The sequence below is a fragment of the Tauraco erythrolophus genome, chromosome 1 (assembly GCF_009769465.1).
Source record: "Tauraco erythrolophus isolate bTauEry1 chromosome 1, bTauEry1.pri, whole genome shotgun sequence".
NCBI lineage: Eukaryota > Metazoa > Chordata > Aves > Musophagiformes > Musophagidae > Tauraco > Tauraco erythrolophus.
The window spans coordinates 70966204-70982572 of NC_141465.1; positions in this window are offsets into that span (position 1 = coordinate 70966204).

Below are 16369 nucleotides of genomic sequence, written 5' to 3' on the forward strand. Positions count from 1 at the left end.
CGGCTGACCCTCGCTTTTATACTGGGCATGACGCTGCATGATATGGAATACTAATTGGCCAGTTTGGCCCTCAGTCTTAAGTTCCACACAAATGACAAGGGGAATCGTGTCCCCTTTGTCCCAGCTATGCTCCCCCCTTATCCTGCCGTGTTTCTGTACTCCGCACACTGAAAAGTCCTTGGAGTTTCACTTCCAACCACAAACATCAGCTTGCTATCAACATTCTTCTCAGAGTGAGCCTCTGAGTGAAACCAAAACAGGGAGCTCTTCTGGCTGTTAAAAAAAAACTCTGTCCCAGCTAAAACTGGGACACCAGGCCAAGTGCAAGGTCCTACATCTGGGTCATGGCAATCCCAGGCACAAATACAGACTGGGCGGAGAATGGATCGTGAGCAGCCCTGAGGAGAAGGACTTGGGACTACTGGTGGACGAGAAGCTCAATATGAGCCGGCAATGTGCTCTTGCGGCCCAGAAGGCCAACCGCGTCCTGGGCTGCATCAAGAGGAGCGTGGCCAGCAGGTCGGGAGAGGTGATTCTTCCCCTCTACTCTGCCCTCGTGAGACCTCACTTGGAGTATTGCGTCCAGTTCTGGAGTCCCCAACATAAGAAGGACATGGACCAGTTGGAGAGGGTCCAGAGGAGGGCCACGAAGATGATAAGAGGGCTGGAGCACCTTTCCTATGAGGACAGGCTGAAAGAGTTGGGGCTGTTCAGCCTGGAGAAGAGGAGGCTCCGAGGTGACCTTATAGCGGTCTTCCAGTACCTCAAGGGGGCCTACAAGAAAGATGGGGAGAGGCTGTTCAGGAGGGCCTGTTGTGATAGGACAAGGGGTAATGGTTTTAAAATAGAGGGAGGTAGATTCAGGTTGGATATTAAGAAAAAATTTTTTACCATGAGAGTTGTAGAACACTGGAACAGGTTGCCCAGAGAGGTGGTGGATGCTCCATCCCTGGAAACGTTCAAGGCCCGGTTGGATGAGGCCCTGAGCAACCTGATCTAGTTGGAGATATCCCTGTTCCTTGCAGGGGGGTTGGACTAGATGACCTTTGAAGGTCCCTTCCAGCCCTAACCATTCTATGATTCTATGAATTACTGCTTGATAATGCTCTGCTTGCACTGAACATGCCCCCGCCCCTTATGACCCCTGGACTAAGGTAAGCGATGGGTGCTGTGGAGGGAGCTGGGCTCTCCCCCTGCTCCCAGTGCCCCATTGCTGGCACATGGATCGTGTAGAGTAAGTGCAGAGGGTAGATAAGAAAAGAGAGTGAGACAAGACAACATCAGTGCCGAGTTCTATACAAAAGAAAGCAAACAGACGTTTACTCAAGATGCCACTTCCATCCTGATGATTCTTGCAGAGTGCACAGATCAGGATTTTCTGGATTCTACATGTAGTTAGCTACTGGGGTAAGGACAACACTTGTTTCCATGCAGTCATTACTCACATCCCCAGGAATTTTATCAGAAAGATTGTCATGAAGATGAGCAACACAGTGCAGGGCACAACACACCTGAAAGTGGTCCAGAGAGAAGAAAATTTCCAGAGCCATTTGGCATCTAGTCCCACTGCTTACATAGACAGGATGCCTGCAGGCATTCCTCCTAACCTGCATCCTTTTGTTTCTATGTGAGCTGTGAGAGGGACACCTCTGAGCACGGCCATGCCACCGCCAGAGCTGCCAGCAAGGGGACACTAATGCTGCTGAGGAAGCATTACAGCACCCGTCACCTTAGATGGTGCTTATGACGATACAAGACTGGATACACACTTCTGCCAGAATGGATCCATGTCACCAACCGCTTCAGGAGGAGGAGGTACCATCAGTTTGACATCGCTTTTTCCACTCACGGATGGGGACAGAAAGCCATCTTGGCTTGCCTGCTCGGCGCAGCTAACCTAAGTAATTTCATTTTACAGGAGATAAAAGCTGAAATAAAAAAGCTGAAGGTGAACCAATACACATTGCCAAGAAAAGAAACTCGCTTGATCCGGGGCATGCTGCTGGCCTCCTGAAGAGATACTTCTTCTTTCCCTGCCCCAAAAACCTTGTTTCTTAGCCATCTCCGCCTCGCTAAGAGCTTGGGCTTTAAAAGCTGCTTCCAAGGATTTTGGAAGTGAACCACTGTCTGCAGAGGTGGTGCAGTTTTGCACACAGTGGGACACTTGCCAAGCTCTGCCAACAGCTCCTGGGGACCAGCTTGGGACCCACACCCCTTGGGAGAGGCGTTCCAAAGACACCACGTGCACCAAAAGCAAGAAAGTCCAAGCCGCAGGCGGAGCACTGAGCTTCTTCTGAAAGCGCCTTCCCTCAAAGACATTTCCACCGTTTCGGGATGACCAACCCCACGCAGACCAGCCTCGCAACCGGTGTGGCTGGAAGGAGGGCGCCACCGGGCTGGGACACCCAGGTGGCAGGAGCTGCGATGGCGACAGCTTTGCCTCTGCCAAGTCCCTGCTGGATACCAGTGCACGGCCGCGCTCCTACGTGGCATCAGGGACAGACGAAGCAAGACACTTCACGCGCGTACGGCGTGCAACAGAAACTAGCTCCTGGGCTACGTTATTTCTTATTGCAGCTGTTTAACCTTGGCCTGTCTAGGTTTGTGCAATTAATTGAGGGAGTCTTCACATTTGAAAACAACACAAACGAACAACCTCTTGTTGGCAGCTGCTCGCCATCACAGGAACCGAGTTTAGGAATATTATTTCAGAGCTTAACATTTGCAAAGAAATGCAGGAAACTCTGTAATTGAAGGGTTTCAAGATGTTACTGTGTCACAGAAGAGCTTTATTCCTACCTTTAAAACTCCAAATCACAAAAGCTTCAGTGTTCAGCCAACACTTGCCCTGTGTTTGTCTTCGCCTTATCGTTCCATCCCAATGTAAAAAGCATCGGTCAGCAGCTTCTTTGCCAATAATTTGGCAAATGTTGTTCTCTAAAATCTCAGCCAAAAGGGGAAAGGCAACCAAATATTGGTTTCTGTTCTGTAAATAAATTGAGCTGTTCAGTTCTGCTTTGAATTAAAGAAGTCAAAGCAGTGGCTTTTACGTGACACAGTAATACTTCAGACAAACTACATTCTTCATTTTATTGACTTGATAAGACCATTCTGACACCTTAAAAAATAAAATTTAACTTGACGCTATTTAATTTAGCATTGTTATCATACATATTTTTCTTCACAAATAGATAAAATAAAAAGGGCTTGGACATAAAAATACACTCACAGGGGGAGATGAGGATGAAACAGAATAGTACATGTAAAACCCCAGGGTTTTTTTAAGCTATAAATAAATAGCATGTTTAGATCAAATTAATAGCATATGAACTACAAGCACTGAATCTTACAGAGGCACGTTTCCTGCCCAAAACTAGCAGACAGCCTAAAAAATGTTCTAAAAATAGATTTCTTTATGCCTTACACAAATATCAATTTGTAACATTTGCAACTCACATACAACAAACCAATCTTGTAGTCCTCTGCAACAGGACCTTTCCCAGGACTAAAACCTTTATCATTATTTGATCATCCAAATGAACTGAGATGAATTAGTAAAACAGAAATCCTAATTAAAAACATGCCTGATACGTATTTTATTTTCCCTAGGTAACAGAAATATACTGCTGATAGCACATTTTAGTATAATTGTTCTTTTCACAGAATGTTTTAAAATAATTGGAAAAAAAAGAAAGATTTTCTCCCTAAGATGTTCCAAATACTGCTGGTCACACAAATCACAAAATAGGGCAATGAAGCATGATCAATATTTGTACAATCCATTTATAAGCACAGATATTTGTCTTTTGTTATATCAATGTGCTATGTGAAACACATTGTTCCTAGGATATTTCTATGGATTATGTCACCGTAGTGCACATTTAGAAATAAAGAACAAGTTTAAACCTGATGCATTTGAAAAAATGCTTTCAAATACAACTTCTACAATATTAGCTTCCAGCTGGTAACTGAATCCATGCTCAATTTATCTTACCTAGATTTTATATGACTACCAATTATTTTTATTTCTTTACGAAACATGATGTACTTTTTTATATTTACCTATATTCATTACACAAGGATACATTTCTTAAATGCCTGATGTATGTTGAAACACATACATAGCACCAGATGAAAAAAATGTAGGAGTTTATGGTGGAAAAAAATTGCTGTAAGATTTCAATTTTTTAAAAAGTCGTCATAATAAAATACTGGAAGTGTGAAGAGAAATAGATTTTCCTACCAGAAATTTTATCCTGACCAATTTGGCTCCCACATATTCCTGTGTTCCACTGAATCAATTTCACACTTACTCACCTCCCTGTCTCTGTGATGTGGTTTATTCATTGGTTTGATATTGCCATAGCAACTCTGCAACACGGCAACATGTTAGCCAAGCAATGCTGCTCACCTCCCAGTATATGGTGAATAGCTGTCTGGAACATATAGCATAATATTTTAATGTATATTGATTTCTGCTTCCTACTATTAAGCTACTAGTTTAACATCACACTTTTTAACTCTGCATTTAACAATCTTTCACCATGACCTTCACAGTATTTAATTTGTAGTGCTGTTAGCTTAATTATAAAAATTAGCTACTACCTCAGATGTAAAACCAAGATACATTTCGACTATAAATTCCAACTAATCCATCTTGACATAACAACCAGAAAAACAAAGAGCACTACTCCCAGCCCAAAAATTCAAGGCTTCTTCAGAGTTCTTGCATTTTTTCCCCATGCAAGCAAACACATGCAAATCAAAGACCAGACTGTGCTAACATGAGAGCGCACACACACGCTCAATTTAAGAAGCTTTCCCAGGGGAGCATGTGGCCTGAAGGGAGCAGAGGCTTTCTCCCCTGCCACCATGCCTCCCCAGGAACCCTCCAGCAAACCAGCTGGTGGCTGGTAAGGGACAGTGCTTTGTCCCTGGAAGGGATGCAGCAACGGCTGAGCCCGTTGGATGGCAATGAGGGATGCTCCAGCAGCTTCCACTTCCACAATCTCCCCGCAAACAGTGGGGGCTCGCAGCACACTCTCCTCTGTTTGTATAAAACAAAACCCAAAAATAAAATGACACATCAGAACAAAAGCAGGATCCCTGCCACAGAGAGCAACGGAGACTTTAAAGCTCCAAAGTCTACTGCATCAATACTATGCAAATCAGGGCATCCCCAAACACAGATTTGGATCATCGCAAGGAAACTAGGCAATCATCCAGGGCAATAGTACGAGTGGGAGTTGGAGCTGTCTCATTGACTGAGGCTTTATCTTCACAAGTTGGCAACTGTTTCACAACTGTGCTTACTCACAGTGGAAACACCCTTATGTTGGAACTAGGTTGCACCATGACTTGACCTAAATGGGTTTTAAGAGAAGCAGTTTATTCACTCTCAGGCACTCTTGGACAAGTCTGATAACGCAGAGAAGATCTGACTACACATAACACACAGGCAGAATGGAGACCAGCCATACCTTAGGGTTGAACACATCTCTGAATGTGGTAACATAGCAGGACACCTCCTTCTACCTACCCAGTAACATCACCACTGCTTCAGACCACACTGCGCTCAAGCTCAAAGGTTAAATGCTGCTGTTTGTGTTAATCTAAGTGTAAAACACATCTGTGAGACAGTATGAGCTTCATAGTCAAAATTCAAGTTACTGCCATGTTGCTATAGCACACAAAGGTTTGTGATCTGAGATGTACCACAAAAACATCTCTGCATGGACTAGCAATGAAGGGCTTTAATTTCTTTCCCCAGCTGAGCTGAAACCAGTATTTTGGTTTGGGTTTTCTTTAGATGATACCAAGGAAAAGATGCAGAGCAGAGAGGAGACGGAGAAAAGTAATTTTGAGTAAAAATTGTTTCAGTTCCTGACTACACTCTCCAATAAGAGAACACAAGAGGGTGGTTTAAAGCCTCATCCAACCTGGTTGAGCAACCTTTGAACAACCTGGTCTAGTGGAAGGTGTCCCTGCCCATGGCAGGGGGGTTGGAACTAGATGATCTTTAAGGTCCCTTCCAACCCTAACCATTCTATGATTCTCAGAGCTATGAAAGTGCAATAAGGTGAATTCTTTTGTGCTTCAACAGAGCAACATCAGCACTAATTGCGCAGAACGGGCAGAAGGGTTTCTATTACTATTTCCTTTAACTTGGCTTTGATTTGTTCTCAACCAAAATAGTTATCACAAATCCCAAGAGATATAAGTACTCCACACTTGGTAATGATCCTACAACAGTTGTTTCCACTGAGAGCACCGAGCGGCCAGATTGGGGAGGAGGGCAGGATAGGGGAGATGGGGGGAGTGCTAAAGAAGAAAGCAACAAATTTATATCATCTGCACACACTACAAGGAAATCATGTCTTTTTTGCTTATGGACAACTCTTAGAGTAGCGCAGATAGCTAGGCGATTGCTCTTTTCTTCTAGCAAAATTTGTGATGGTTCTATGCTTCTAGGCAATTTGCAATATTAATTCTCTTAATATAATTAGTTTTGTCTTTGACAAGTAAGGAGCTCTAAAAAGAAGTTAAAAGAAAAATTACATTTTGCTTAATGTGAGAGCTTATTTCACCTGAGTACACAATTTATAGTGACCTTTGCTGGAACTCTTACAGTACACTGTAAAGGCAACTAAGTAAAATTAAATATAAGCTACAGGTCAGGTGTCTGCCATCCCCTTTACCCTCTCAGTAAAGAATTTGAATCTTCAGATCCCAGAGCAGTTATATGCTTTCATCTAAAGGACTTTGAGTAGGGCCCAGATGGGAGCTATATGAGCATGCACAGACTGTGAACTCATGGCCAAAAATGGGGCATGAATATGCGAAGGTACTCAGCATTGATCCCATGGGCATGTGTCATAGGATCATCTGGTTGAAAGAGACCCTCAAGATCATTGAATCCAACTGTTCACCCTGCACTGTTAGGGCCCCTAAACCATTTTCCTCAACACCAAACCCACGCGGTTTTTAAACACCTCCAGGGATGGGGACTCCACCACCTCCCTGGGCAGCCTGTTCCAATACTTCACAACCCTCTCTGTAAAAAAATTTTTCCTGATATCTAACCTAAATTTCTCCTGGCATAACTTGAGGCCATTCCCTCTCATCCTGTCATTCATAACATGGGAGAAGAGACCGACCCCCATCTCCCTACAACTTCCTTTCAGGTAATTGTAGAGAGCGATAAGGTCCCCCCCGAGCCTCCTCTTCTCCAGACTAAACAGTCCCAGCTCCCTCAGCCCCTCCTCATAGGACAAGTTCTCTAAACCCTTCACTAGTCTTGTTGCTCTTCTCTGAACGCGCTCCAGCACCTCAACGTCCTTCTTGAAGTGAGGGGCCCAAAACTGGACACAGTACTCCAGGTGTGGCCTCACCAGTGCTGAGTAGAGGGGGACAATCACTTCCCTGCTCCTGCTGGCCACACTGTTTCTGATACATGCCAGGATTCCATTGGCTTTCTTGGCTGCTTGGGCACACCGCTGGCTCATGTTCAATCGGCTGTCGACCAGCATCCCCAGGTCCTTCTCTGCTGTGCAGCTTTCCAGCCACACTTCTCCAAGCCTGTAACGCTGCGGGGGGTTGTTGTGGCCAAAGCGCAGGACCCAATAGACACATTTTGGAAAACAAGGAATAGTACAGTAGTAGTACAGTCTCTACATGAATCCTTAACCTTTAAATAATCCCGAAACTATGCGTCTGCAAACAAAACAAAATCCAACTTGACAATAACCAAATACAAACACCACCAGCAGCCTAACCTAAATCTACATGAAGGTTCAGAAAGGACAGTGAAACACCGCCCTCACTTCCCTTCTGCTCCCTTGGTCTCAGCAACTGCACAAACTGAAATCCTGAGAAAACAAAACATAAGAATTACTTCATTCCTAAGTATTATTATGACAGTTAAAGGAAAGGAAAATGCAACTGAACATAATATAGTAATTCCTTACAGGTCTGAAGCAGCCCTCCATTTCAGCAGCATGGAAAATGGGACAAAAAGTGCCTGGTAAATGTTAAAGTTGCAGAACTAAGGTCTAACTTCAGTTTGCAGAGAGTCCCACTAGCTTTGACACTCTCTCTAGCTCTTTCATCCTTAGATTTTCAACCTTCATGTTATCTTTTGTGAACATTTACTTCCCGTTCCTTCTCTGTTACCACCCTGCTTTCTTATACAGGTCTTAAAAAAAAACTAAGACTGCTAGAATAAAAGCCACATTTTAGTTACCTATCAGACTGTAACACTTATTTCAAGCCACAGAGCCAACACATACAGCCACTAAATTGCAACAGCATCGCCTTGCTTTTGCTAGGGTCAGACATCACCTTTGGGGAACTATCACTGGCTCCTCTCCGGACTTGGCACTTCCCAGGGCCAGAAACCCACAGATACAGTGGGTACTTCATAGACTTCAGTGCCAAGGCCTACACAGTCATACTAGGATGGTTTGACAGCTTTGAGCTTCATGTAATGCCAGGAATCATTTTTCTTTATCTCCATCCTCTGAGCAAGGCCACATCTCAAAAACATTTTCTGTCCAGTCATATCTGCCACATGGGCTGCCAATCAGACTGTACGAATTAAAACAAAAGGTCATAAAACCTTATTTTGGCTTCAATTTCAGTTCTTTGTTAATTTAGACTGAATGAGAGCTCTGATTTTACATAAAGATTCCAATCCTTATATATAATTCCTTTAAAATGTACCAATAGGTACCTTTATATTCTCCCAGCAGAGGTGCAGCTCGGTACAAATGGAATTTTGACTTGCTGAGACTCTCAGGAGTTTAGTCTGTAAAAACTGGTAAATATAACCTCAGACTTACAAAACGTTCTGGATGAAAAGCATCCATATTTTGAGTAGCTTGTTTTGGTTTTTGTTTGTGGTTGTTTTTTTTTTAAATCAGCAGACAGTATTGCAACAACAGAAAATTAGCTTGAGAAAATGGGTGATTCAAACAGACAAAATGGGTTGTCAGCAAATAAATTGATGCCAATATAAGCAATCATCAGGTCACATCAGGCAAGCTGTGCAAGCAAAAAATGAAGGGACTGCAAGGCAGTCCATACCCAGTAAAATAACTGGTGATATCTTTATTTGTATTTAGAGATCTTTATTAGAGATGCTATTTTAGGCTTGACATGTATTGCTATGACATGGAATTATTTTTGATTGATTGCACCCTTCTCTCTTCATCAAGATGAACAAACACAGATATACAATGGACCGTCCTCAATGGCAAACAGGTATTTATGGTATCATCGAAAATTACCATCACTGCATAAGGTTGTCTTTTGTAACATCTAACAACTTTTGGGGTTTTTTTAGTTTAATGCAGTCTGTTAGGGCAAACTTAAATCAGAGGGAAGACAGACAGATTTCAATTCATAAGACACATTCTGATTTCTGCTGCACCACAAGAACTAGGTAAAGCCTTACACTGACTTCTAATGAGAACTTTTACAAAGGCTCAGTTCAGCAAAACAGTAACAACTCTTACAAGGGTTTTAGCACCTTTAGCTTCTTCAGATTAGGAAGGTTCTATATCCATCACATTGTTAGTTTTAATGACTACATTACACACCATTTAGCCAGTTACATAATAATAATATCAAAGAAAAGCTTGTGTGGGACACAGACAGTATAGTTATGTATCTTGTCTAACTTCATTTGTATGAGCAGGTTAACAAATTCGAATTTGAGTGCACAGTGTTTACTTTCATATTTCAAATTACAATCATATTAGCTTAAGAAATTACTATGTAAAGTCATGCTCATCCTTCCTTGCCAGATCAGGTCCTTCAAAATTTACATTTCATGTCTTTATTCTCTTACCTGTGCATGCTGACAGTAGAATAGTGCTATTAACAAAACACCTGAACGAAAAGGAGGACTGTTTCACATTTATGTCTGGCAATTCACAGTGTTAAATAGGCCTTTGAAATGAAAGAGTACTTTTTCCTAAAATAAATTAACACAGGCAAATTTGTTTATATGCCAAATTAATGCGAAATGAGTCTGAGAATATACACCTCCTCATATATTTGAACTTGACAGGAATCATTAGATGAGTACATTTGGCATCTAGTGCTGACTAAACACAGAAGAGTTATCAGTTGCTGTTACAATTATGAAAACATCTATGAAAACAAAGAGCCATCACAGCCAAGCCTATTTTTCTTCAGGAATCTTAGTACACGGTATTCAACATGATAACAAAACAGATAATGTAGAAGAATCTCTGAGGTTTGTATTGTTACTGGTTTTCCCTACAGCTTTATTCCTTGTGCTTCTGTCAATGGCTCTATTTAGTAGTGTCGTTTATCAAATAACACATTTTTATTTGTGTTTTGATGTAGCAAAGTTGTTACCTTGATTCCAATACATTGATATGAACTCATCCCACTTTGCTATGGCAAAATTAACAGGATTTAATTTGCCATGCTAAAGCTGCAGGATTTTGATTGCCCCTTGTAACACGCTGAGCACGCCCAGCACCTCTTCAACCCACTTAGGACTTAATCAGTATCTACAGATGAAATATGCTAAAAGTATTACTCAAATCACATTGCAAAAAATCACCACATCTCACATCCCCTCTGATGTCAAGTAACAAATCTGCTCTGAGCATTACTGTAAAAAATGAGGAGTTTACTCGTGGAGTACCTACCCAATACGGGCAAGAGCAGAATTCAACTTTACTCCACAAACAATTTAGCCTATAAAGATTCTACTAATACATACTCATTGTTTGGAAATACCTATACCAGCACTGAAAACAGATATTCTTTGCAGTTGCTTTAGGAAAATGAGCAAATTCATATTTCATCATAGACCTATGTAGCCCTTGAGGTGGCAGACAGCTGAAAGACAGGACAACCACAGCCAGGCAGGAAAACCACACAGTGAATAACAGGCATGGGCTGGCAAGCAATTGTTAGACACGCAGTAGCAGCTGTGCAATTGGAGGGACCGACAAGAGTCCTGATCAATCAAATTATATCAGATTAATTCCTGACTCAAAAGTTATTAGCCTCTCTGCAGAAGTGAAGCTACCGATCCGCTAACAAAAAGAGAGGCATTGTAAAATATGAGCAGTTACATCAATTCTCTGTTTTGCTAGCTGTTTGAGAAAGATGTCAATAAATAAGAGATCATTATAATTGGCTTCTACTATTGTACAGTATGAATTCTTTTCTAACAGAGGAAAAAAAGAACAAAAGCAGCAGGACACTTCTGCATATGCACTGTTTTCGTTACAGTTTGATTTTAACAGCAGGATTTTTTGACACTAAAGTCCAGCAGTAACTTTGCGACTGCATTGTAACACACATGAGTAACTTGAATCCTATGTAGTTCTTTATTTAACATAAACAGATGTTCTTTGTTTTCTACAGAGCAGAAAGCCCCCAACACTAGAATCAGGAAGACTTATCAGGCCTGATTCCTTGCACTCATACAGCTTTTAGCATCTCACTGATACCAGCCTTCCTTAACTGATGTCTATTAATACCTAAAATCGATTAGGTAGATTGATTGAAGTCCTTCCTGAAAAGCAGCAAAAGAATCAGACTATTTTTACTGAAATGTCAGGCACTGTATAGAAACATTAAACAGTATACCAAATTCACAACTCAGTGAATTGGTTGCGACTTGTGCAGTCACTGAAATGTGGTTGTCAGCTGACGTATCTTATTTCCATGGCATTAATTAAGGAAGACATCTTCCTCTATTGTCTTATCTCTCTTTTCCAGTGAAGTTTTTTTTCCTTTGTTTCCTTATCTTCTAACACTGAGAAGAGAAAGCTGAGAAAAGAAACAAAATTCACACTCCTGCAATTGCACAACTCTAATTTAAAGCACAAACTTGGATTTAATTAAATTCTTTCATTCTTGAACATAGTTTCATTTCTTCAGAAACTCTAGCCTGCTGTTAGCTCCAGCCAGCTCTTTATATTCCAACCTTATGACAGGAATAAGCCTTTTTAAAAATTTTTTAAGGCTACACTCCACAACTGAACACAAAAGCAGATCTTTCCCAGGGAAAGTGCCTCTGAAATGCTGCTAAATCAGAGCATAGACATAGTCATCAAAAATTAAGTGATTTAATGTTCTAGAAAAAATAGCACTTTTTGCCATTGGTAAACCACTGATTCTTGTGCTTTAAAAAAATAGGGCTCCCTATTAAAGAAAGGAAACACAGAAGAGCTAGTGATACTCCCTTCTGCACCTCATCTACAGAAAAGAAATACTAGATCTTTATTCTTGATCTGGCCTTTATATGGTAACCAAAAGATATAATATTTTTGATGTATTTTATTTTCTAATTAGGGATAGATTTTGGTTTTGTCTAAAAGAAAAAAAAAAGCACCTCATTTCACACGAGCTGGGTCCAATATCACCATAGGTTTTATTGTCCACTTTAGTGGACAAAAAAAAATTTCTCTGGAAATTTGATGAAACAAAAAGTTCTTTGCAAATTCTGTCCCTTTGACAAGCAAGGGCATCTCCCTGCATACTGAATATTTTTCCATTTCACCCCCCACCCCCCAAAGTCTTAAAGCTATGGATAAGACTTTTGAGGCAGTAGGTTACCCAGCCAACTCATGCAGCTCATCATTATCTAGATCTCATTACTAAAAATTTGACTTTGGATGAATAAACTACCGTGTTCTTTCAAGGAATCTTGGAACAGAGCGTGTTGAAGAATCATATTGTTTTAAGTTGTTAAAGACCAGGGTAGCCCAAGCATAGGACATTATTGCAGGTGGAACGAATTAAAGAAACAGCTCCATAAATGTCTTTCAAGTTTCCCTTGCCTCCCTTCTACATATATATGGGCTTCTGTTACCCAGGTCCTACCTTCCTGAAGACAGTAACTTCACTGATTCAAAAGAGAAAGGGAAAAAACAAGAGCTTAGAGTGTCAACAGATCCCCTGGTATACAGCCAAAGTTGAACTCAGATCTCTGAAGACTACAGCAAAGCAACTCCTGGTTTTATAGTCCAAACACTGAATCAACAGCATCATGACTACGTAGCTCAAATCACTAGGCTGCCATAATCTTATCCTGACAGATCAAAGTTGGTTTAGTTATGCAGCACATGAGTTCACGCTAACTCAAGAGAGACTTGTCCACATTAGACTCTTATTGGACCTTCTACTGCTGGTTCCTAAGCTTTTGCGCCAATCTTTTCATACACTGCTAGTACTCCTTATCTTCACTGGTCATGCTTTCTGGTTTTCATTACCGTACCTGGGATCAAAGCCTCCATTTCAGCGTTTGCACCTTTTCCTTAAGCACTACGCAGCTGAATCTTTCTTTTGCAAAGCATCCAGTACCTGGAAAGACAGTCTGGCCAGGAAAGAGCCTGGAAATCCTCAGGCCACATAAAAACCTCTGAAGTTTTCTCAGTCTGGCTTTACATACTATAGCACAAGACTCGGGCAGAGACCCTGCAGTATAATGCTGCAGTGTACTACAACCACATGGTGATGCTTCATACCAAGGGATCTGTAGCAGCTGTTCAAGATTAATAAAAAGGCTGAAAAGAGAAAGAAGAACATGACAGACCCATTTCCTGGAAGCAGGATAAGCACAGTGCTCTGCTAGGTGCTTAACTTTGAGGCATAAGCGGTGGAAGAGCTGCGCGCATACACCTTGATAGCAATGACTGTTTGCTTCCTTTGAAGAAGAAAGAAAATGTGCAGAAGAAATCCAGACCACCAAAGGGAACAGTGCCCTCAAGAGAGGAATAACAGTGCTGCTTGTAGACCTTTCTATTTCCCAGGTACCAAGAGAAACGCTCCAGAATTGAGCTAGGTCACTACCAGCCCAGGTAGGATACTTGCTCTGTAAGCCTTCCTAATCTCCATTCACCTGTCCTTTCTCGATGTATGAACCAAGTTCAAGGCACTTTGATAACAAGGGTATCTTGAACAAGGGATCTTAATATAGACAAAAACTTTGATTATGTGTAAACACATTACCCTTGGTTATAAAAAAAAATAGCACAGACAAGTACTGTTAATAGATTTGGCATGGAAAAGACAAACGTATTTGTCAGGAAGCTATTGTAGAACTTACACTAATATGACAACATTACTGGAAATGCTGCATAATAGTTGGAGAAAAGGTGTCTTCCAAGTTTGTCTAGATTTATCACAATTTTCAATCTGCATGAAGGCACTTGTTCAACTGAAAATACTCTCAAGAGTGGAACAAAACTGCTTTCAAGAAAAACACAGACAATGGTGAGCTTTTTTGACAATCATTTATCCTCTTGAGCATAAATTAACTATGATATATGACCTTTAGGAATAAGACGTCTGCAAACCATTCATTAGTAGGTTATTAGGCTGATCAAACAGAAACACTGTGGATATCTTTGCGCGTTTTCATCCATTACTCTTCAGCACATCGGTTTATCCTGGTAGTGCTGAAATCAGTAGGAGGTTTAACATTGACTTTATAGGTTTCCTCAGGCTAAAAGCACATGAACTTAGACTTGGCATGAGGCTCTATATAACTCAAAGAACAGTAACATTTTCACTGAAAGATGTTTTTTTAATTCAGTTAGATGACAATGCAATGCTGCTCTGCTTCTGGCAACAAAACTATCACTACAATGCATTAAGAAAGGAAGCTGGCCCACAGCATGGTGTTTGGAGATCTGAGGATGATGGAGGAGTTATTATTCTAAAATAATAGAGTAAAATTAGATCAAGATTCTGCAAGGGACCAGTCAGATACTGAAAACCAGAGCTCATGTGTAAACCTAGAGCAGTCATTAAGCAAAGAAAAATGGGCAAGTTGATCGTTTTTGGGGGTGGAGGAAGGAGGGTTTCCCATATGGTAAATATGGTAGCAGGTAGATTAGAGAAGTGTTATGTCAGGAAATAGGAGCTGTCCTACCTTGCTGTCACCACACCACGTAAAAGGTGTTGTGAGGAACAATGATGAAAGGTGATAAACACCATCATCATTTCCTAAAAAGGTTACCTAGCATCAAGGTCCGTTCATCACCGCATAGGATTTAGAGCCCTATGAGACAAAGCTTAATAATAAAGATACTACAGTTTACTGAAACAGGACTACATACGCACTTCTTGTGAGCGTTTGTTCTGCCTACTTCTGCCCCCATTTCTGGCTTTGTACACCTTTGTGCACCACTGGAGTGAACAAAAAATATGCTAGACTTCTTTTCGCCCTTCTGCTTTTAAAAATTTCTTTATGGAAGACCTACTTGAAACTCATTTCCCCACTTCTCCTTCTCATCCAAAAACTTTAAGGTAAGAACAGCACATTAAAAGTCCAGGAGGCAAATTTTTGAGTGTTAAAAACAAGCATCTTAGAATGGGAAACAAGAAGACAAATGTAACCATAATATTAGTGGCACTTGCTTTAGTACTAACATGTGCAAGTTCAGTTATGTGAACATATTCTGGAAACAACAAAAAGGATTAGATATTCAAACAATAACTAAGAAAGTTCTTGGTAATCCAAGAGAGCGCAAATTAAAAAATGCAAACAGGATTCCATAGTGAAATACTGTCTACCATAAGAGATCAGAAAAGCAACAGAAATTTCCAAATTAATATAATCCTTCATATTCTAAGAAATAGCATTCGCAGCAGTGGCAGGAAACGAATTTACTCAAAAAACAGTATGCATCTGCAGGAACTCTTCACTCGGAATACGAGGAGATGCTTAACTAAGCAGCAGAAGAGATTCCTCTCCGGAACTGCTGAGATGAGCCGATGTGCTGATTTTGCAGTGGATTCCTAAAACTCAGAGGTTCAGGTTCTCCAAGTTTATCCCACATGCAGAACCTGGTGCATGAACCCAACCAAGGCAGAACTCACACTTCCGGCATGGGGTCACAGGCAAGGTAAGGCAAAGCAAGGCAAAGAAAGGCAGCTGTCAGGGCTCGCCTTCCCTACGTGAGGGAGGCAGGGGGTGAGAGTAAGAGTCAAAAAAGGGATAGGATGGCTTATCCTGTAGGAGTTTTACCTAGGGATGGAGGCAGTCACAGATGCACACACAGTCTGACACCAAGCTGACGGCAACTGCTGTCAACACTAACTCTAAGCCTGTTGCTGGTGGTGACACCTCAACAACTTGACACAGGAATCTCCAATACAACAAATGCTAATACTGAGTCAGAGCATCACTTTGAAAACTAATCCACAGCATTATCTATCACGTTTCTGCGCTAGCCCTGCTGCTAACCTTACATCCTTCCTGCTGCTGTTAACCAAACAAGTGTTAACAAGAAGTTAACAGCTTCAGATCTACATCCTCTGTAGCCTTTTCACAGCAGATTGCTGACCTATCGATCACCCAACAAGACAA